Genomic DNA, 21,852 nt, shown 5'->3' with positions numbered 1-21,852 from the left:
CAGAATTTAGTACAGATTTCTAGTCTAGCTCAGTGGCATCCTGATAAACTGAGAGGACGGTGGGAGGTCTCTTACCTGGATCCCCGCCGTCTGACTGGTGCTCTGAGGCTCCAGTCAGCCATGGCATGCTGGAGCAATGGAGCGCCGATAACACTGATCAATGCTGCAAAATGGCATAACATTGAACAGTGTATGCAATCCAATGATTGCATGTAATCATCCCCTAGGGGGACAAAAAAAAAAAGGTGGGAAAAAAAGTTAATAAATGTGAATTAACCCCTTATAAAAGTTTTGAATCGCCCCCTTTCCCAATTTTTAAATACAATATTGTGAACAAAAAACAAAACAAATATATGTTGTGTGGCCGTGTGCATAACTGTCCAAACTATTAAAATATAATGTTAATTAACCCCTTGCCGCAGAACGCCGTGTTTTTACGGCAGTGCGGCATAGGAGGGTTATGAAGCGAGCTCAGCTCGCATCATACCCGCACGGTCCTGGCTCCTATCAGCAGCCAGGGCCCGTGGCTGATGCCGGACATCGCCGTTCCGGCAGATGTCCGGCATTAACTCTTTAGACGTGGTGAACAAAGTTGATCGCCCCGTCTAAAAGTGAAAATAAAAGCATCCCGGCAGCTCAGTCTGACTGATCGGGACTTTGCGATAAAATCGCGATGTCCCGATCAGCTAGGACACAGCAGGAGGGGAGGGTGTCTTACCTGCCTCCTGCGCGTCCGAACAGCGATTGATTGCTGAAATCCAGGCTTTAGCGATCAACCGCCGATAACACTGATCAATGCAAAGCTATGGCTTTGCAGTGATCTGTGTAAAAGTTCAGTGTGTGTGTGTGTAGTGTTTTATAGCCCCTTATGGGAGCTATAACACTGCAAAAAAAAGTTTAATAAAGATCATTTAACCCCTTCCCTAATAAGTTTGAATCGCCACCTTTTCTCTATAAAAAGAAAACTGTGTAATTAAAAATAAACATGTGGTATCGCCACGTGCGTAAATGTCTGAACTATAAAAATATATAGTTAATCTGCACAGTCAATGGCGTACACGCAAAAAAATTCCAAAGTCCAAAATAGCGTATTTTTGTTCACTTTTTATAACATTAAAAAAATTTATAAAAAGCGATCAAAAAGTCTGATCAAAACAAAAATGGTACCGATAAAAACTTCAGATCACGACACAAAATTTGCCCTCATACCGCCCCATACATGGAACAATAAAAAGTTATAGCGGTCAGAAGAGGACAATTTTAAACGTATACATTTTCCTGCTTGTAGTTATTTTTTTCCAAAGTACGACAATATCCAACCTATATAAGTAGGGTATGATTTTAATTGTATGGACCTACAGAATAAAGATAAGGTGTCATTTTTAATGAAAAATGTACTGCGTAGAAACGGAAGCCCCCAAAATTTACAAAATGACGTTTATTCTTCCATTTTGTCGCACAATTATTATTATTTTTTTCATTTCACTGTAGATTTTTTTGTAAAATGACTGATGTCATTACAAAGAAGAATTGGTGGCGCAACAAATAAGCCATCATATGGATTTTTAGGTGCAAAATCGAAAGGGTTATGATTTTTAAAATGTAAGGAGGAAAAAACGAAAGTGCAAAAAACAGAAAAACGCTATGTCCTTAAGGGGTTAATTACCCCCCCTCCCCCCCCCAAAAAAATATGTTTATTAAACCGCATGGTTAATGACGTGCATGTAAAAAAAAATACCAAAGTCTAAAAGTGCGAATTTTTGGTCACTTCATCATAAAAAATTAATAAATAGAGAATAAAAAAAAATCCCATTACAACAAAAATGGTACTGATAAAAACTACAGATCACAGTGCAAAAAATGAGCCCTTATATAGCCCTGTATATAGAAAAATGAAAAAGTATAAGGGGTCAGAATAGGACATACTCATTTTTGTACAAAAAGTTATGAATATTTTTTTGTTTGTTTTACCGTAGATTTTGTGGTAAAATGACTAACCTCATTACAAAGTACAATCGGTGGCGCAAAATAACAAGCCCTCAAATGGGTCTGTAGGTGTATAATTGAAAGCGTTATGATTTTTTTAAAAGGGAAGTGTAACACTCACGTTTCAGAAGACAGGAACCACGGTGGATGTGGATCTGCTGGACCTGTGTGGCAGATGACTTGGACCGTACCAGGGAGCGGAGTCTAAGGTGCCGCTGGTTTTCACTAGAGCCTGCCGCAAAGCAGGCTGGACTTGCTGTGGCAGGCGGCACCCAGGTTGCTACCCCTGGCACGGCTCGACCACAAAGGCAGCTGAGGAGATGCGAGGCACAGGAGGGATAAGGCAGCTCTTAGTCTGGATAGCAGAAGGTCAGGGCAGGCAGCACAGTTGCGCAGTCAGGACGTGGCAGGAGGTCAATAGGCAGGCGGCAGAGAAGCAATGTCAGGTCACAAAGAGAAGGATCAGATACACGGCAAGGCAGAAACAGGAATGCTTTCGCTCAGGCTCAAACAAAAAAAAAGCCAGACTGAAATACCATTAAGGATGCACACCCAAATCCATATCATGAAAAATAATATAACTTTATTGTAACATGAATCAAAAAATAAATGACAAGGGAAGACACAATTTAAATATACTTAAAAAGGCTCCAAAGAGCCACACTACAGCGGTGGAGCCAATAGTGGCCACCGCAGGACATGAGTGCATGTAAGGGTCCCTCCTTGCACTCAAAACAAAATATCTAACTCAATAACAATGTGGAAAGCAAACCAAGTTAATTTGTTCACCCCTAAAGTCAGTCATAAATAATAGACAATGCAATAAACGGACACTGAGGGGGACATAAGAAACATGGTCAAATCATGAATGATGGAATACAATCACCACAAGTGCAGACCACAGACGGAGGAAGGAGGGAGAATATCTCAGTCAACTAATGTCCATAAGGAAAGAACCCAAAGCGTTCCGTCAACGATGTGACTTCCTCAGGGGTTCTCTCAGGCTCAAGGCAACAAAGATCCGGCATGGGAGTGAAGAGGAATATATAAATGAGCCACAGGTGAATCACACTAATGAGCGCACTGGCCCTTTAAATCTTTAAGCTCCGGCACCAGGTGAGTGACGGACTTGGGCTCGCATGCGGGCGCGTCCCACTTGCGAGTCCCAGCCCCGCCGGCAGCAGCAGGTAACGGAATCATGCTCTCACAGCCAGCGTGTGCGGACGGAGCGCATAACGTAACAGTACCCCCCATTTGGTCTCCCCCTTCTTTTTCGACTAAGAAAACTTCTGAGAAGGTCACGGTCCAGGATATTCTCCTCAGGCTCCCAAGATGTCTCCTCAGGACCGTAACCCTCCCAGTCGACCAAAAAAAATTGTTTACCTCTCACAGTCTTAGTAGTAAGAATCTCTTTAACCTTGAATATGTCAGAAGTGCCAGAGACTGGTGTGGGGACAAGATTCTTCTGAGAAAACCGGGTTATGACAAGAGGCTTGAGGAGAGAGACGTGGAAGGTAGTTGGAGTTTGTAGGGTCGATCTGCTACCATGGGCTGAATTCTACAACCACAAGAATTTCGATTCCTCAGGTGCTTCTCCCTTCTATGTGGTCTCTGGACTTCACCCTCGTCCTCCTCTTCCATTGTCTTCTTCCTCTGGCGTTCCTGCCATTGACGAACAAGTACGGAATTTTTCTTCCATCTGGCGTAAAACACGTCTTTCACTTCTACAGGCCACTTCTCGTAGGAAAGTTCAGGCAGACAAGAAGAGACGTCCTCCTCCTGAATATTCTCCTGGTGACAAAGTCTGGCTATCTACTAAATATATCCGTTTTAAAGGGGTACGCCGGTGCTTAGACATCTTATCTCCTATCCAAAGGATAGGGGATAAGATGCCTGATCGAGGGAGACCCGCCGCTGGGGACCCCGTGATCTTGCACGCGGCACCCCGTTTGTAATCAGTCCCCGGAGCGTGTTCGCTCCGGGACTGATTACTGGCGACTTCAGGGCAGGCGGCGTGTGATGTCACGCTCCCGTGTGATGTCACGCTCCGCCCCTCAATGCAAGCCTACGGGTGGGGGCGTGACAGCTATCACGCCCCCTCCCATAGGCTTGCATTGAGGGGCGGAGCGTGACATCACACGGAGCGGGGGCATGACGTCACACGCCGCCCGCCCTGTAGTCGCTGGTAATCAGTCCCGGAGCAAACACGCTCCGGGGACTGATTACAAACTGGGAGCCGCGTGCAAGATCACGGGGGTCCCCAGGGGCGGGACTCCCACGATGAGGCATCTTATCCCCTATCCTTTGGATAGGGGATAAGATGTCTAAGCACCGGAGTACCGGGACTCCCGTGACGTCACAACGCTCCGTCCCCGTGATCGACAGTAATCAGACCCGGAGCGAACATGCTCCGGGGACTGATTTTAATGGGGTGCGGCGTGCAAGACCACTGGGTTCCCCAGAGCGGGACCCCCACGATCAGGCATCTTATCCCCTATCCTTTGGATAGGGGATAAGATGTCTAAGCACCGGAGTACCCCTTTAAGATACCCAGTTATAAACTAGGTCCTCGTTATGTGGGTCCCTATAAAGTCAAGAAACGGCTCAATCCTGTGGCTTATTCCCTCCATCTACCCTCCTCTCTCTGGATCTCGAACTTCTTCCATGTTTCTCTCCTGAAACCAGCCATTTTCAACCGTTTCTCTCCAAGGGACATCTCTCCTGCCCCAATCTCCAGAACCTCTGATGTGTAAGTTGTAAAGGAAATCTTGGATTCTAAGTTCATCAGAGGAAAACGCTTTTTTCTGGTTGATTGGAAAGGTTTCTGACCAGAGGAGAGGTCTTGGGAGCTGCAGGACAATATTCTGAACAAAGATCTTCTCAAGAAATTCCTGAGCCGCAAAAGGAGGGGGAGACCAAAAGGGAGGGGGGGGGGGGTACTGTTACTGCCTGCGCTTCGGTCACACATGTCGGCCGTGAGCGCATCTTCCTACTCCCGGCCTGTAACTCACCCAGTACTGCTGCCGCTTCCGCTCCTGTGTCTCGGCCCCGTCGCGCACGCCCCCATCTCCTAGGGCGCGCGCGCAACGGAGCTCTGAGATTTAAAGGGCCAGTACGCCCTTAATTACTGTTTGCACCTGACACTAACTAATAGTCCCTGCACCTCCCTAACTTCCCTGCCGGATCTTCAGTGCACATTGCCTAAGAGAAAGCGTTCCCATTGCCTGTTTTGCCTACCCGTGTTACCAGACTTACTTGCTACGTTTTTGACTACGAACCTTTGCCGTCTGTCTTGACCTTCTGCTACGTTGACTACGCCTCTGTCTCATCCTCCTGTACCTCGCCTTGCCCAGTACCTGTGTGGTTGAGCCGTTTCAGGGGTAGCGACCTGGGTGTCGCCTACTGTAGCAAATCCATCCTGCCTTGCGGCGGGCTCTGGTGAAGACCAGCGGCACCTTAGACTCCGCTTCCCGATACTGTCTGAGTCATTCACTACCTGCTCCGTGACATCCACTTCCAGGTACGTGACACTATAATTTATATCAAGGCACCGCATCAAAATAGCTCCAACCAGGGCCGCCATTATGGGAGTACAGCCAGTACAGCAGTAAGGGGCCCGGGCTCCCAGGTGGCCCAGATCCCAGCTGCACCCCCCCCCCCCTGCGGCATGCTGGCTGTGTAAAATCAGCGCAGGGGCCCTGCTGTCTGCCTGGAAAGAGAAGATCAGAGGAGGACAGCAGAGAGGAAAGCCCCTCCCCTCACACTATTGGTGGTGCAGGGGTACATGGTTTGTGTTTCGTGCACCACCACAGACCTTGCCACCAGCTCCCATCTGAGAAGAAGACTTTCAATGCCTTCAGCTGGGTTCCATCCAACAAAATTAAGTAACTCTCTGGGAGTGGGGGGGGGGAGGTAAATAGACACTATCTCATGCAACAGCTGAGGCACCCTGGTTAAGAAAGAACGAGATAGTGTCTATTTACCTCCATCTTATTGTTTCTCAACCAGGGTGCCTTCAGCTGTTGAAAAACTGCAGAACTACAACTCCCAGCATGCCTTTGGCTGTGTGGGCATGCTGAGAGTTGTAGTTTTGCAACAGCTAAAGGCACCCTGGTTAAGAAACAATTAGATAGTGTCCATTTACCTCCATCTCATTGTTTTTCAACCAGGGTGCCTCCAGCATTTGTAAAATGAAAACACCCAGCATGCCCACACAGCCAAAGGCAACTATCTATCTATCTATCCATCTATCCATTTATCTTTCTCCTATCTATCTATTTATCTATCTCTCCCTACCCGGGCCCCTACTTACTTAAACGCTGGAACTAACTGCAAGTCGTATCTATCTATCTATCTATCTCATATCTATCTCATATCTATCTATCTATCTCATATTTATCTATTTATCTCCTATCTATTTATTTATCTATCTATCTCATATCTATCTATCTCCTATGTCTATCTCATATCTATCTACACTCATGGCCATAAATGTTGGCACCCCTGAAATTTTTCAGGAAAATTAAGTTTTTCTCGCAGAAAAGGATTGCAGTAACACATGTTTTGCTATACACGTTTATTCCCTTTGTGTGTTTTGGAACTAAACCAAAAAAGGTAGGAAAAAAAGCAAATTGGACATAATGTCACACCAAACTCCAAAAATGGTCTGGACAAAATTATTCGCTTAACTTAATATTTGGTTGCACACCCTTTGGAAAAAATAACCGTAATCAGTCGCTTCCTATAACCATCAATAAGCTTCTTACACTTCTCAGACGGAATGTTGGACCACTCTTCCTTTGCAAACTGCTCCAGGTCTCTTATTGGAAGGGTGCCTTTTCCCAACAGCAATTATAGATAGCTACAGTGCCATGGGTTGCAAACTTCTTGATAATGTTGCGCACTGTGGACAAAGACAAATCTAGATCTCTGGAGATGGACTTTTAACTTTGAGATTGTTGATATTTTTCCACAATTTTGGTTCTTAAGTCCTCAGACAGTTCTCTTCTCCTCTTTCTGTTGTCCATGCTTAGTGTGGCACACACAGACACACAATGCAAAGACTAAGTGAACTTCTCTCCTTTTTATCTGCTTTCAGGTGTGATTTTTATATTGCCCACCCCTGTTACTTGCCGCAGGTGAGTTTAAAGGAGCATCACATGCTTGAAACAATCTTATTTTTCCAAAATTTTAAAAGGGTGCCAATAATTTTGTCCAGACCATTTTTGGAGTTTGGCGTGATATTATGTCCAATTTGCTTTTTTTCCCTCCCTTCTTTCGTTTAGTTGCAATACACACAAAGGGAATAAACATGTGTATAGCAAAACATGTGTTACTGCAATCATTTTCTGTGATAAATACTTAATTTTCTATAAAAATTTCAGGAGTGCCAACATTTACGGCCATGACTGTATCTATCTATCTATTAATCAATTTATCATATATCTATCTACCTTTCTGCTAGCCCCTTATCCCAGTTATCCCACCTAACACCGCTCTCCCTGTGCTCCTACTCACATAGACACCAGAACGAGCTGTGGGCTCTTTACATTTCGCACTGGCTGCTACTACAGGCTACTATCTACTGGCGGCATGACCTACCTCGGGGCACTATTTACAGGGGGAACTAACTACTGGGGCACTATCTACTGATGGTACTTCCTACTAGGACATTACCTACCTGGGGGGCACTATTGCACTGGGAGCATTATTTACTGAGGGGGCATTACCTACCTGGGGAAATAACTTACTACCTACTGGGGGCATTACCTATCTGGGGGCACTACTTATTACATACCTGCTGGGGACATTAACTACAACCTATCTGGTGGCATTACCTACTGCCTGACTACTGGAAATTATAATATTCCTCCTTGTATACTGGTATTATTGGTAATATTGGTCTCAGTATACAGGATTTGGTCAGTAACAGTATGATAGTAATATGTATAGTAATAATATTCCTCCTTGTATACTGGTATTATTGGTAATATTGGTCTCAGTACACAGGATTTGGTCAGTAACAGTATGATGGAAATATTTTTAGTGATATTTCCTCCTTTTCTCTTTGAACTAAATGGCTCTTGTTTTTCTTGTCCCGTGCTAAATATTAAAATATATATATATTTTTTTTATAGACGGTGGGTAAGATAGTGGGCAGGCACTGGGGGGTAGACTGGCTCCAACAGTAAAACACTCCATCTCCTCTCACTCACCTTCCACTTGGTTACAAATGAACGGTTTCTTTAGATGTGGTTCCTGTTCTGATTGTAGAGCCACAAATTTCCCTAGGAAAATTATTGAGATTTCATCTACATCAAATAACCACACACATAAAATATCTGAGCAAAACACAACACACACAATCAAAACACACCCTCTATCACTCCATTTCATTGAATATCACAATCAGGCCTAATCTTTTCTTTACAGCGTTAGACAATGCTGGAGAGGTAACAACTTTATTTTTATTTGTATCTTCATTTGCATCATTTTTTATCATCATTATTCATATTTCTATCTTATTTTCATTTCCATTTTTATTCCCATTACTGGTATTATTGCCATTTCTGATCTCTATATCTTTCACGTATTATACATTATTTGCTCTTATATTTAGCTTTATTTTTTTTCTCTCTCTATTTGTGTCCAGTAATGTTCTAACATTTATTTTTATACACATTTACATTGTTTCATTTTATTATGTAATGCTCATTATGCCTGTTTGTCCAAATCTCCTAATCTATATTGGGTATTATGAACTACCCCTTTCCCTTTTTCCCTCCCCCTTTCCCCATTTGTCCATTTATCATTGTTCATGATTATATAAGACCGCACTTTCAGGCTATTTTCATTCATCTCTTTCGAAAAAGGCCCACGGCCTTGAAACGCGTCTAGCCCTTTTAAAGTTATTAGACCCCTATTTACATCCCCAATGTGAATTGTTTCCTATTTGTGCACAAAGTTTAGCAAAGCATGCATTCCTACCATGAGGACGCCACTACTGCCCATGCCCTGCTGAACTACATCCACCACCTAATTCACAGGACTGCATATTGGCCATACATATTCCTCCAGGAGGTGCACACCCATTCCATACGAAGCAGCACTCGCTCCAGGAGGTCCTCACTGATCACGCGGCTACATCTGAAGCCGGACAGCTGCGCTGAAACCATGCAACCTCCCTGCTATCTTCCAATTGCAGCTCATCTCTCATACCGCTCATGCGGCTACTGTGCTGCGGGCGCACATCTCGCACTAACAGGCCGGCCAGGAGACTGGAGCCGTGCACAGAGGTCTGAGCCCAGCATCGCATGAACTTCCTTGGATCGGGTGAGCGGTGCAGTGTACCATAGCGTGTTCTATGTGACTATTACCAATATTGACTGTGTCTATGGCCATACAGTGATAAAAAGACTTGTTTACATCACATGGATATTCCATTATTATACTAGCCTTAGCCATTAACATTGGGAAGTTACCGATATTTAGTTGGTCTTATTTATTTTAATGTGTTATATTGTTGTAATCTGAGTCTGCCACAAGGGCCTGCAACAGTACTCCAAATATATGTTTATATTATTTATATTATCGATATAAAATTATTATCATTTTTATTTTTCAGAATGGACAACTTATTCTGTCTATCATTCCTTCATTTTACATACCTTCGAGTAACTGGTTTTTAACCCCCTTAAAGGGGTACTCTGCCCCTAGACATCTTATCCCCTATCCAAAGGATAGGGGATAAGATGTCATATCGCTGGGGTCCCGCTGCTGGGGACCCCGGGGATCGCTGCTGCAGCACCCCGCTATCATTACTGCGCAGAGCAAGATCGCTCTGCAAGTAATGATGGGTAATACAGGGGCCGGAACTTCATTACGTCAAGGCTCCGCCCCTCGTGACGTCACGGCCCACCCCCGTCAATACAAGTCTATGGGAGGGGGCGTGACGGTAGACTTGCCCCCTGCCATAGACTTGCATTAAGGGGACGGGCCGTGATGTCATGAGGGGCGGAGCCATGACATCACACTGCTCCGGCCCCTGTATCGCCCGTCATTACACACAGAGCGAACTCGCTCTGTGCAGTAATGATGGCGGGGTGCCGCAGTGGCGATCCCCGGGGTCCCCAGCAGCAGGACCGCGGCGGTCTAACATCTTATCCCCTATCCTTTGGATAGGGGATAAGATGCCAGGGGCGGAGTACCCCTTTAACCTCTTAAGGACCAAGCCCATTTTAACCTTAAGGACCAGGCCAATTTTATTTTAGCGTTTTCGTTTTTTCCTCCTCGCCTTCTAAAATCCATAACTCTTTTATATTTCCATCTATAGACCCATATAAGGGCTTGTTTTTTGCACGACCAATTGTACTTTGTAATGAAACAAAAAATGTACAGCGAACCCAAATAATAATTTTTTTTAGGGAGGATATTTAAATGAAAAACACAATTTAGCAAATTTTGGAGGGGTTTGTTTTCACACTGTACACTTTACGGTAAAAATTACACGTGTTGTTTATTCTGTGGGTCAATACGATTAGAATGATACCCATGGCTAGATACTTTTATATTTTTGTACCGCTTAAAATAAATCTAAAACTTTTTGTACAAAATCAGTAATCTAAAACTTTTTGTACAAAATCAGTAATCTCTGCCTATTTTGACCACCTATAACTTTTTTTTAAATTTTTCCGCATATATCGGGTGGTATGAGGGCTCATTTTTTGCGCCGTCATCTGTATTTTTTATTGATACCCCATTTGCATATATAAAACTTTTAGATAATTTTGTATAAATTTTTTGGGGAATAAAATGTGACTAAAAAGCAGCATTTTTGACTTTTTTATTAGATTTTTTACGTTTACGCAGTTCACCATACAGCATCATTAACATTATATTTTGATAGTTTGGACATTTCCCATTAAAATGGTAAAAACTGACAATTTTCATTTTTATTGGGGGAGGAGATTTTTCACTTTTTTAAAACTTTTTATTTTAAAATGTTTTAACTTTTTTTTTTTACACTTTTTATGCCCCATAGGGGACTATCTATAGCAATCATCACCAGGACGTACATTTACGTCCGTGGTCATTAAGGGGTTAAGGACTCAGCGTTTTTCAGTTTTTGCATTTTCTTTTTTTCTTCCTTACCTTTTAAAAATCATACCCCTTTCAATTTTCCACCTAAAAATCCATATTATGGCTTATTTTTTGTGTCACCAATTTTACTTTGCAGTGACATTAGACATTTCACCCAAAAATTCATGGCAAAACGGGACAAAAAATGATTGTGCGATAAAACTGAAGAAAAAATGCCATTTTGTAAATTTTGGGGGCTTCCCTTTTTACGCAGTGCATTTTTATTATTATTCTGTATTATTATGTCTGTCCATACGGTTAAAATGATACTCTACTCATATAGGTTTTATTTTGTCATCCTTCTGGAAAAAATCATAACTACATGCAGGAAAATGTATACGTTTAAAAATGTCCTCTTCTGACCCTTATAGCTTTTATATTTTTTTTTATCAGTACCATTTTTGTTTTGATTGGACTTTTTGATTGCTTTTTATTCATTTTTTAATGGTATAAAGAGTGACCAAAAATACGCTATTTTGGACTTTTTTTTACGTGTATGCCATTGACCATGCCGTTTAATTAATGATATATTTTTATAGTTTGGACATTTACGCATGCGGCGATACCACATATGTTTATATTTATTTACATAGTTTTTTTTTAATGGGAATAAAGAGGTGATTCTGACTTTTATTAGGGAAGGGGTTAAATCACATTTATTAACACTTTTTTTTGCAATGTTATAGCCCCCATAGGGGACTATAACATTGCACACACTGATTTCTTACACTATTCACTGCCATATATTAACATGGCATTGATCAGTCATTCAGTGATCGGACACGCAGGAGGCAGGTAGGGATCCTCTTGGTGTCCTGCAAGTTGTTCGGGATGCCACGATTTCACCGCGGCGGTCCCGAACAGCCCGACTGAGCTGCTGGGATGCTTTCGGTTTCCCTTCAGACGCGGCGGTCAACTTTGATCGCCATGTCTGAAGGGTTAATACCGGGCATAACCGTGATCAGTGATGTCCAGTATTAGCCGTCGATGGCCGCCGGGACTGGCCCGTGACTCGGGACCGACCGCGTGACCCCGCGTTATATCGCGGGAGCCGGCGAAGGACGTAAATATACGTCCTGCGTTGTTAAGGAGTTAATGTGGGCTACGGCCCTCTCTGCCCCCCCCCCCCCCCCCTTAGCGATGCCCCTGCCAGTGCTGACACTTATAGCAGGCATGATGCATCTAAATTAGCTTTCGAATTGTTAATGGTGCAATGGTCCGTATAGCAAGGAGATTGCGGTGGGGGGTAGGTGCTTCGTTGCTCCTGCAGCCTGTGGCCTCACCTGGCCTTCTGTTGCTGGTGTGGCTCTTCTATAGATAGAACTTTCCTGTTTTGACCTACAGAATAAAGATAACATGTCATTTTTAAGGAGGAAGCAAAGGTGGGTAAACAAAGTCACACTGGATGATAGAAAGGAGGCCTTAAGAAAAGTAGTGTAGTGGGGATTGTTTTGATTCCATTGTGTCAGGGCAGCAAAAAGTAAAAAAACAAACCTTAAAGGGGTACTCCGCCCCTAGACATCTTAAAGGGGTACTCTGGCGCTAAGACATCTTATCCCCTATCCAAAGGATAGGGGATAAGATGCCTGATCACGGGGGTCCCGTGATCTTGCACGCAGCTGGGGACCCCCTTGAGCTTGCACGCAGCACCCGTTACAATCAGTCCCCGGAGCAGGTTCGCTCGGGGTCTGATTACTGGCGATCACGGGGACGGAGCATTGTGACCCCCGTGTGACGTCACGCTCTGCCCCCTCAATGCAAGCCTATGGGGCCCCCGCGATCAGGCATCTTATCCGCTATCCTTTAGATAGGGGATAAGATGTCTGATAGGGGCCCCTGCAATCTCGGCTGCGGACCCCAGACATCTGGTGCACAGAGCGAACTTCGCCGTCACACCCCCTCGAATAGACTTTCAATGAGGGTGCGTGGCCGTGACGTGACAATCCTCCGGAACTCCGATGTTGCACCCGACGCTCTATACGTATGCCAGGTGCAGCAGGGAGATCAGGGGGGTCCCCAGTGATCAGACATATTATGCCCTATCCTAGGGGATAAGATGTCTAGGGTCAAAGTGCCCCTTTAACTCACCTTCTGTCACAGGTGTGCGGATATTGGTCTTCGATCCTCTGGTCCCAGTCTTCTTCCGGCTTCTGTGTGCATGGATCGTCACACTGCGATCAGCATATCGGCAGCCGCATCGATGTCCCGCCTCAGCTGGTGACAGGCTTAGCGCAGTGTCATGCAAGGAGCCTGGGTCCCACCTTCTTCGTTGTACCCGGGCATGACACTGCGCATAGCCTATCACTGGCCGAGCGGGACATCGCTGGGGCCTGTGATAGGCTGATCAGTGTGATGATCCTTGCACACAGAAGCAGGAAGGAGACAGGGACAGAAGGACCGAAGACCAATATCGGCGCAACAGTGGAGAGACGGAAGATGAGTTAAGGTTTTTTTTTTTTTTTTTTTACTTTTTGCAGCCCAGGCACAATTAAATCATAACAATTCCCATTACACTACTTCTTTAATTAATTCTTTAAGTCATATAACTTGTTTACACCCCACAACAGTTTCCAGCAGAATAAGTGGTGCCTGCATACATGGACAGCAAATGTATTGTACTGGAATCAGAGTGGCAAGACAAAGACAGGAGCCTTTTGTGGCACCACCATCTCACAGCCATCTTTTTTTTTTTTTTTTTTTCAGGACGTGCTGCATTGTTCATTTGCATTATTTTGAAGTATATTTTTATAAATTGTAAAACAAAGAGAAAAAGAAACACAGCCGCACATCCACAATTTGTATTTTGATCTACTTGCTTCTCAGCATAAATTCAAACACTAACAGGTTGTTAGTATATATTTTGATAAAAAGTACAAGCCCACTCGCCACGTCAAGGCCACCTATTTAGAGTGGGTCCCTAACCCAACATTGGCGTAACACCGGGCGGCGGCCACCACCACTGCAACACCATGCTCACAGGGGGAGCAACCCAGTGGCCAAGCAACCCCACTGCTGCCCGACCACGCCCCTGGATCTGTGCCACACCACCCAACAGACAAAGCATCACAGTAACAATGACCACCGCAGTGCAACCACACCAATGCGAATACCTACCAAGTGCTCCCTGCCAAAATGCAATTGGTTGATGTGCGGCCATGTTTCTCTATTTTTGTTGTACATTTATATAAATTGTGGTCATGAATCTCTCACCATATGGAATGGACTATGCATGAAAATAGTGAACAAGGGAACTAATATTGGCCTGAAGTGTGCCAAGGCCAACTATGTAGGTACAGCGAAAGGGGTTATACACAGTGGATGAATGAGATAACATAGGAAGGGAAGAGAGGAAGGAAGCTCCACTGAGCTACTGGCAAGTGAGTTTTCCCGTTTAAGATGCTGTGGTTCGGTGTCTAAATATATATAAATAAATAAAGTATCCCTCGGGTGCTAAAAGGAGGTGTATAAATAACATACTAGACCTAAAGCAAAAGAAAACACCTCACTAACAAGCAGCACACCAGAAAAAAACATTATTGACATCATCTGACACAAAAAATCACAATTTTACTGAACATGAATGCACATCAATAAATATACATGGACTTACATTTGAAAAACAATTAAAAATAACAAATAATTGGGTAACCCTGATACTCGTGGGGGCCAAAAGAGCACACCCTCTAGCGAGCACCCACCCTATGTGTAAGATGAATGAGTAAATCTCCACTGGTTCTCCAATAATAATGTACATTAAAATGGTGTCTCTAACAAGAAAAGAGTAATAATGCAAATTTATACTGCCCCCCAAATGATTTATACTGCCCCCCAAAGAGACAACCTGCACAGAAAATGGTCCCCGTCATTGGTATGCACTGGGCAATGTATATTACGGTGCAATGCACACTTTATAAATACACAAGATAAAGTATCAATACAAGCAAATGAACCACCAGAGATGACAAGAGACAAGCAGAGCACAGTTGGATTACCACAAACAATATACTCATCACGGGTTGGTGCCCACTCTGAAGCCCCATGAATTAATAAACGTCCTATTTATATATGAATATAATTACTTAATATCTGGCAGATGTTAGTGTCTGGGGAAGAGGTCCAATTAGTAACTGTGTAAAGTGTTAATGCCGGACATTGGCCCCATTGGCGATGTCCGACATTAGCCATGGGTCCTGGTTGCTGGCACAATCATCATTGTCCAGCATTAGCCGTGGGCTCTGGTTGCTGGACCCACCAGGTATGAAGCGCTTTCAGCTCCAGAGCATGCTTTATATTGTGTAGGCGGGCACAGGATGTACATTTACACTCTGCATCCTTAAGAGGGTAAATATCAAAGTCTCCTCCCACAAACACAGGTTAACTTCATTAAGTAACCTTAACACTTGTGGTAGTGGATCTCTCACAGTATGGAATGGGCTATGCCTGAACATACATATTGGGGACTAATATTGGCCTATGCTGTGTAGGTACACCTAATGAGGCACAATGATACAATTATATAGGTTATTATAAATGCCTCATTGAAATATCTATACCTACAGATGACAAACAGGAGCAACAATTCACTAAACACATGTGCCACACTGCTTGTGAATCAGAGATATCTTGAAAATAGCTGGCAGGCTTCTGGTGACCTAATGCCTTTGTCACGATGCCGGCTGGCAGGTAGTGGATCCTCTGTGCCAGAGAGGGATTGGCGTGGACCGTGCTAGTGGACCGGTTCTAAGCCACTACTGGTTTTCACCAGAGCCCGCCGCAAAGCGGGATGGTCTTGCTGCGGCGGTAGTGACCAGGTCGTATCCACTAGCAACGGCTCACCTCTCTGGCTGCTGAAGATAGGCGCGGTACAAGGGAGTAGGCAAAAGCAAGGTCGGACGTAGCAGAAGGTCGGGGCAGGCAGCAAGGATCGTAGTCAGGGGCAACGGCAGAAGGTCTGGAAACACAGGCAAGGAACACACAAGGAACGCTTTCACTGGCACTAAGGCAACAAGATCCGGCGAGGGAGTGAAGGGGAAGTGAGGTGATATAGGAAGTGCACAGGTGTAAACACTAATTGGAACCACTGCGCCAATCAGCGGCGCAGTGGCCCTTTAAATCGCAGAGACCCGGCGCGCGCGCGCCCTAGGGAGCGGGGCCGCGCGCCGGGACAGAACAGACGGAGAGCGAGTCAGGTAGGGGAGCCGGGGTGCGCATCGCGAGCGGGCGCTACCCGCATCGCGAATCGCATCCCGGCTGGCAGCGGAATCGCAGCGCCCCGGGTCAGAGGACGTGACCGGAGCGCTGCCGCGGGGAGAGTGAAGCGAGCGCTCCGGGGAGGAGCGGGGACCCGGAGCGCTCGGCGTAACAGTACCCCCCCCCTTGGGTCTCCCCCTCTTCTTAGAGCCTGAGAACCTGAGGAGCAGACCTTTGTCTAGGATGTTGTCCTCAGGTTCCCAGGATCTCTCTTCAGGACCACAACCCTCCCAGTCCACTAAAAAAAAAATTCTCCCTCTGACCTTTTTGGCAGCTAAAATTTCTTTGACCGAGAAGATGTCCGAGGAGCCGGAAACAGGAGTGGGAGGAACAGACTTGGGAGAAAAACGGTTGAGGATGAGTGGTTTGAGAAGAGAGACGTGAAAGGCATTAGGGATACGAAGAGAGGGAGGAAGAAGAAGTTTATAAGAGACAGGATTAATTTGACACAAAATTTTGAAAGGACCAAGATAGCGTGGTCCCAACTTGTAGCTAGGGACACGGAAGCGGACATATTTAGCGGAGAGCCATACCTTGTCTCCAGGGGAAAAAACGGGGGGAGCTCTTCTTTTCTTATCCGCGAACTTCTTCATGCGTGATGAAGCCTGTAAGAGAGAATTTTGGGTCTCTCTCCATATGATGGAAAGGTCACGAGAAATTTCATCCACAGCGGGCAGACCAGAGGGCAAGGGAGTAGGGAGGGGGGGAAGAGGGTGACGGCCGTACACCACGAAAAATGGGGATTTGGAGGAAGACTCAGAGACCCTGAAGTTATACGAGAATTCGGCCCATGGGAGGAGATCTGCCCAGTCATCCTGGCGGGAGGAAACAAAATGTCGCAAATAATCACCCAAGATCTGGTTAATCCTTTCTACTTGTCCATTGGACTGGGGATGATATGCAGAAGAAAAATTTAATTTAATCTTGAGTTGTTTACAGAGAGCCCTCCAGAATTTAGACACGAATTGGACGCCTCTATCCGAGACAATCTGCGTAGGCAATCCGTGAAGACGAAAAATGTGTACAAAAAATTGTTTAGCCAACTGAGGCGCAGAAGGAAGACCAGGAAGAGGGATGAAATGTGCCATTTTGGAGAATCGATCAACGACCACCCAAATAACAGTGTTGCCACGGGAAGGGGGTAAATCAGTAATAAAATCCATACCAATCAGAGACCAAGGCTGTTCGGGGACAGGCAGAGGATGAAGAAAACCAGCGGGCTTCTGGCGAGGAGTCTTATCCCGGGCACAGATAGTGCAGGCTCGCACAAAGTCCACAACATCCGTCTCCAGAGTCGGCCACCAATAGAAGCGGGAGATGAGTTGCACAGATTTCTTGATACCCGCATGACCTGCGAGATGGGAGGAGTGACCCCATTTGAGGATTCCGAGGCGTTGGCGAGGAGAAACAAAGGTCTTTCCTGGAGGAGTCTGCCTGATGGAGGCAGGAGAAGTGGAGATCAGGCAGTCAGGTGGAATGATGTGTTGCGGAGAGAGTTCAACTTCTGAGGCATCCGAGGAACGAGAGAGAGCATCGGCCCTAATGTTCTTATCGGCAGGACGAAAGTGAATCTCAAAATTAAATCGGGCAAAGAACAGAGACCACCGGGCCTGGCGAGGATTCAGCCGTTGGGCAGACTGGAGGTAGGAGAGGTTCTTGTGGTCGGTGTAGATAATAACAGGAGAACTTGATCCCTCCAGCAGATGCCTCCATTCCTCAAGTGCTAATTTAATGGCTAGAAGCTCTCGATCCCCGATGGAGTAGTTCCTCTCCGCTGGAGAGAAGGTCCTAGAGAAAAAACCACAAGTGACAGCATGCCCGGAAGAATTTTTTTGTAGAAGAACAGCTCCAGCTCCCACTGAGGAGGCATCAACCTCCAATAGGAAGGGTTTGGAAGGGTCAGGTCTGGAGAGGACGGGAGCCGAAGAAAAGGCAGACTTGAGTCGTTTAAAGGCGTCTTCTGCTTGAGGAGGCCAGGACTTGGGATCAGCATTTTTTTTGGTTAAAGCCACGATAGGAGCCACAATGGTAGAAAAATGTGGAATAAATTGCCTGTAATAATTGGCGAACCCCAAAAAGCGTTGGATAGCACGGAGTCCGGAGGGGCGTGGCCAATCTAAGACGGCAGAGAGTTTGTCTGGATCCATCTGTAGTCCCTGGCCAGAGACCAAATATCCTAGAAAAGGAAGAGATTGGCATTCAAACAGACATTTCTCAATTTTGGCATAGAGTTGGTTGTCACGAAGTCTCTGAAGAACCATACGGACATGCTGGCGGTGTTCTTCTAGATTGGCAGAAAAAATTAGGATATCGTCCAGATATACAACAACACAGGAGTATAACAGATCACGAAAAATTTCATTGACAAAGTCTTGGAAGACGGCAGGGGCGTTGCACAGTCCAAAGGGCATGACCAGATACTCAAAGTGTCCATCTCTGGTGTTAAATGCCGTTTTCCACTCGTCCCCCTCTCTGATGCGGATGAGGTTATAGGCGCCTCTTAAGTCCAATTTAGTGAAGATGTGGGCACCTTGGAGGCGATCAAAGAGTTCAGAGATGAGGGGTAAGGGGTAGCGGTTCTTAACCGTGATTTTATTAAGACCGCGGTAGTCAATGCAAGGACGTAGGGAGCCATCCTTTTTGGACACAAAGAAAAATCCGGCTCCGGCAGGAGAGGAGGATTTACGGATAAAGCCCTTTTTTAGATTCTCCTGGACGTATTCGGACATGGCAAGAGTCTCTGGGGCAGAGAGAGGATAAATTCTGCCCCGGGGTGGAGTAGTGCCCGGGAGGAGGTCGATAGGGCAATCATAAGGCCTGTGAGGAGGTAGAGTCTCAGCTTGTTTTTTGCAGAAAACATCCGCGAAGTCCATATAGGCCTTAGGGAGACCGGTTACTGGAGGAACCACAGAGTTACGGCAAGGGTTACTGGGAACCGGTTTTAGACAGTTCTTGGAACAAGAGGACCCCCAACTCTTGATCTCCCCAGTGGACCAATCCAGGGTAGGGGAATGAAGTTGAAGCCAGGGAAGTCCAAGGAGAATTTCCGAGGTGCAATTGGGGAGGACCAAAAGTTCAATCCTCTCATGATGAGATCCGATGCTCATAAGAAGGGGCTCCGTGCGGAAACGTATGGTACAGTCCAATCTTTCATTATTTACACAATTGATGTAGAGGGGTCTGGCGAGACTGGTCACCGGGATGTTGAACCTGTTGACGAGAGAGGCCAAAATAAAATTTCCTGCAGATCCAGAGTCCAAGAAGGCCACTGTAGAGAAGGAGAAGGCAGAGGCAGACATCCGCACAGGCACAGTAAGACGTGGAGAAGCTGAGTAGACATCAAGGACTGTCTCACCTTTGTGCGGAGTCAGCGTACGTCTTTCCAGGCGGGGAGGACGGATAGGACAATCTCTCAGGAAGTGTTCGGTACTAGCACAGTACAGGCAGAGGTTCTCCATACGGCGTCGTGTCCTCTCTTGAGGTGTCAGGCGAGACCGGTCGACCTGCATAGCCTCCACGGCGGGAGGCACAGGAACAGATTGCAGGGGACCAGAGGAGAGAGGAGCCGAGGAGAAGAAACGCCTCGTGCGAACAGAGTCCATATCTTGGCGGAGTTCCTGACGCCTTTCGGAAAAACGCATGTCAATGCGAGTGGCTAGGTGAATAAGTTCATGTAGATTAGCAGGAATTTCTCGTGCGGCCAGAACATCTTTAATGTTGCTGGATAGGCCTTTTTTGAAGGTCGCGCAGAGGGCCTCATTATTCCAGGACAATTCTGAAGCAAGAGTACGGAATTGTACGGCATACTCGCCAACGGAAGAATTACCCTGGACCAGGTTCAACAGGGCAGTCTCAGCAGAAGAGGCTCGGGCAGGTTCCTCAAAGACACTTCGGATTTCCGAGAAGGAGTGTACAGAGGCAGTGACGGGGTCATTGCGGTCCCAGAGCGGTGTGGCCCATGACAGGGCTTTTCCGGACAGAAGGCTGACTACGAAAGCCACCTTAGACCTTTCAGTGGGAAACAGGTCCGACATCATCTCCAGATGCAGGGAACATTGGGAAAGAAAGCCACGGCAAAACTTAGAGTCCCCATCAAATTTATCCGGCAAGGATAAGCGTATCCCAGGAGCGGCCACTCGCTGCGGAGGAGGTGCAGGAGCTGGCGGAGGAGATGACTGCTGAAGCTGTGGTAGTAACTGTTGTAGCATAACGGTCAGTTGAGACAGCTGTTGGCCTTGTTGCGCTATCTGTTGTGACTGCTGGGCGACCACCGTGGTGAGGTCAGCGACAACTGGCAGAGGAACTTCAGCGGGATCCATGGCCGGATCTACTGTCACGATGCCGGCTGGCAGGTAGTGGATCCTCTGTGCCAGAGAGGGATTGGCGTGGACCGTGCTAGTGGACCGGTTCTAAGCCACTACTGGTTTTCACCAGAGCCCGCCGCAAAGCGGGATGGTCTTGCTGCGGCGGTAGTGACCAGGTCGTATCCACTAGCAACGGCTCACCTCTCTGGCTGCTGAAGATAGGCGCGGTACAAGGGAGTAGGCAAAAGCAAGGTCGGACGTAGCAGAAGGTCGGGGCAGGCAGCAAGGATCGTAGTCAGGGGCAACGGCAGAAGGTCTGGAAACACAGGCAAGGAACACACAAGGAACGCTTTCACTGGCACTAAGGCAACAAGATCCGGCGAGGGAGTGAAGGGGAAGTGAGGTGATATAGGAAGTGCACAGGTGTAAACACTAATTGGAACCACTGCGCCAATCAGCGGCGCAGTGGCCCTTTAAATCGCAGAGACCCGGCGCGCGCGCGCCCTAGGGAGCGGGGCCGCGCGCGCCGGGACAGAACAGACGGAGAGCGAGTCAGGTAGGGGAGCCGGGGTGCGCATCGCGAGCGGGCGCTACCCGCATCGCGAATCGCATCCCGGCTGGCAGCGGAATCGCAGCGCCCCGGGTCAGAGGACGTGACCGGAGCGCTGCCGCGGGGAGAGTGAAGCGAGCGCTCCGGGGAGGAGCGGGGACCCGGAGCGCTCGGCGTAACAGCCTTAATAACATGACCAGCATGGAATGTCAGGATGCTATTGATACAGTGTCTATACGGAAGGCATGGCCTGATATGTGTGTGTGGGGGGTCAAGACCGTGAACTGTTGCTAATATCCAAACATCTAATGAATGTCGAGGATGGTGGCGGCTGCTAGGGGAAAAATATAGGCGGGTTATCAATGGCTTTGTCCTGAGGGACATGTAGTAATCTATCCCTTGAGAAGGGGTCTACTTATCGTTGTCAGGCTATTATGTAGAGACAACCTAGCTCCCCACTTGATGGTTTTTGGTATGGGGGTAGAGATAGAACATCATGATATCGAAACTTGTAAGAAGGCCTAACGAATAATCCTATATAAAGTTTAAGTATTGGGTGATGTAAAGGCCAAGATGTGCTCCTCCCAGTCTTGTCTCCTCCTGCCGCTGTCATCGTGCCGCCAT

General features: G+C 46.4%; 1 protein-coding gene and 1 long non-coding RNA gene across 2 annotated transcripts in view; one reads left to right on the top strand and one right to left on the bottom strand.

The window, feature by feature from the left end:
* Positions 1-21,852, top strand: part of HNRNPLL (heterogeneous nuclear ribonucleoprotein L like) — a 253,232-nt gene that overhangs the window by 112,482 nt on the left and 118,898 nt on the right. The gene's annotated exons all lie outside the window — the stretch shown is intronic.
* The window catches only part of LOC130362636 (uncharacterized), a 94,339-nt gene that overhangs the window by 54,594 nt on the left and 17,893 nt on the right, over positions 1-21,852 (bottom strand). The window contains exons 2-3 of the long non-coding RNA XR_008891498.1: positions 12,408-12,462; positions 8,202-8,273 (exon numbers count right to left, since the gene is read on the bottom strand). This is a non-coding gene — a long non-coding RNA (uncharacterized LOC130362636). The remainder of the gene's footprint in view (positions 1-8,201; positions 8,274-12,407; positions 12,463-21,852) is intronic.

The sequence above is a fragment of the Hyla sarda genome, chromosome 3, assembly GCF_029499605.1.
Source record: "Hyla sarda isolate aHylSar1 chromosome 3, aHylSar1.hap1, whole genome shotgun sequence".
NCBI classification, from domain to species: domain Eukaryota; kingdom Metazoa; phylum Chordata; class Amphibia; order Anura; family Hylidae; genus Hyla; species Hyla sarda.
Note: the sequence above shows the minus strand (reverse complement) of the source record. Positions and strands in the feature narration are given on the sequence as shown.